Source organism: Pavona decussata, unplaced genomic scaffold (assembly GCF_977016875.1).
Source record: "Pavona decussata unplaced genomic scaffold, jaPavDecu1.1 SCAFFOLD_425, whole genome shotgun sequence".
Lineage (NCBI taxonomy): Eukaryota > Metazoa > Cnidaria > Anthozoa > Scleractinia > Agariciidae > Pavona > Pavona decussata.
This window is the reverse complement of record NW_028145782.1, coordinates 1-2500: the sequence shown is the minus strand read 5'-3', so window position 1 is coordinate 2500 and position 2500 is coordinate 1.

Sequence of the window (2500 nt, the reverse complement as noted above, 5' to 3'; positions counted from 1 at the left end):
TTTGGTCAAAAAGACGGAACGTGCGAAGGAGAGATACTGGAGAGAACCACGCGACGAAAGCATCCTGAAGAAATTCCCAAAACCCTCAAGGTAGGTTTTGTATCAATTTATATTTCATCAAATTTGTCGGCCAAAACCTTATTTACTAAATGTAGGTAACAGACAAGATGATAAAAGATACTTTTGAAGCTGATTTTCTCTCTCTAAAGCCTGTTTGAGCTAAATACTAGAGCTCTCAAAATTACCAATTTTGCAATTTTTTGCAATTTGTCCCAGGTGTCTTCAGCTCCCATGGTCAGAGTATAGTTTTCCCCAAATTTATTTTATTATATTCAGAAACGTCAATATCTATGCAATATCTGCTGCTAATTTGGTTGATGTGGAAAGAGTACTTTCGGAGAAATAACGAATATCGTTGTGCTTGTTTTTCCTGCTTGTCTAAATGGTTGACAGGGAACATAGTAGGACGAGCATTTTCTTCTTGTTTATAAAACCCAAATTATTGTAACGGCCAATTTTATAAACTGGGAGAGTGGTTCTATCATCTGTATGAATTTCATTTGAATTGGTTCACATGCACCCGAGAACCAGACTCGTTTACTTTTACTTTTTGAGAGTGGAACTTTTGCTCAAAACATGGTCCCAAGGCCGACGTCATATAGTGCGGTTACCATGGCAACGATACATCTGCCGATCCAAATATGGTTGTTTTTGTATATCCCCCAAGGTAACCTACCTACACACAAAAATTGAAGAGGTGTTAAAATTTTTCATTTCCAACTTTGCTTCACTTTCCTGGAGAATTGCTCTTAAATACTGTTTACGTCAAATAGCATGAGGTATTGGAATTATGAGAAGTTTGTTTTTTGGAAAACAGTGTAAGCTTAAAATAGCAAATTTGTGTGAATTTCCATAATTAGTCAGGCAATATTTAAAAACGTTTACAATCTTGAGGAAAAGAAAAATCAAATGGTTTGGTACATAAACGTCCAGCTAGGAAAGAGAACTTAGAAAGCTAGCAGAAACGAACAGTTGGGAAAGCCCGCTTTTTATTTAACAGATTTTCTTACTCGCAGCTTGTTGGTTTCTTACCCCGTTTTCTAGTAGCTACGTTATAAAAAAAAAAAAAAAAACAAGGACCATTCAAAAAGCTTGGCAAGCTCTCTGTCATTGCCTCGGGCAACACGTTTTCTCTTGCTCTTCACATTTGTCACGTACAACCAAAACGGGACAGACGCACCGTCGCTAAGCTAATTAAAGGGACCTTCAGATCAGAGAACTGAGAAGTCATTTTTGTCATTTTTGGGTAAACAATTTAATCTTAAAATAGTAAATTTGTGTAAATTTCCATAATCATTCAGACGATAAAAAAGCTTAGATTCTTGAGAAGAAGAAAATTTTAATGGATTCCGGCATGAAAGTCCGTCTAAGAAAGAGAGCTTAGAAAGCTAACAGCAGCGAACAGTTTGAAAGAGCCCGCTTTTCATTTCACAAATTTCGTCGCTCGTGGCTTGTTTGTTTCTCATCCCGTTTTCTAGAGCTACGTTATATATATATATATATATATATATATATATATATATATATATATATATATATATATATATATATATATATATATAAAAGGACCATTCAAAAAGCTTGGCAAGCTCTCTGTTATTGCCTCGGGCAACACGTTTTCTCGTGCTCTGCACATTTCTCACGCACAACGAAAACGGGACAGACGCACCGTCGCTAAGCTGATAAAAGGGACCTTCAGATCATAATACGAGTACGAGAGTGAATACAAGTACGACTTTCAAGTTTGAGAACAGTCATATCACCAGAACTCTCGCTCCTTCCGGTTGTATACCAACAGCTTCCAGGTTAGGAGAACCTAGAAGCAGGATAATTCTAGGTTTTGCAATGAAGGAAAGACGAATGACCTAGCAAACAAAGTTCCTTCGTGCAAACGATAAACAAATGTATCAAACATGGAAGACAGAAAAAAATATTTACAGACCAAAACAGCTTATTGCTACATTCGTCTAGAGTCCAATTGCTGCACGCCCTTGCATTGCATCCATACAACATTGACGCGTTTAACCTACATACATCTAAGTTCGCCGATGAAAAACAAAACTAATCTGAAATATTTCAAGCCATCTGCACGGCAAGCGCAGAAGAAAAGTGACTAAACTAAGGCAGTCGGCAAGAACTTAAGTACAGCTCACGCCAAACAGCAATACAGCATGCAAGACGTATACCAGAAGTACCAGAAGTTCTTATTAGATAGACGATGTAAGCTTCAAATAGTACATTTGTGTAAATTTCCATAATCAGTCAGACGATAAAGACGTTTAGAATCTTGAGAAAAAGAAAAAATCACATGGTTTGGTGCATAAAAGTGCATCATTGAAAGAAAGCTTAGATAGCTCAGATTGCAACGAGCAGTTTGGAAAGTCCGGTTTTCGTTTCAAAGATTTCTTCGCTCACGCCTTGTTTGTTTCTTATACTGGCC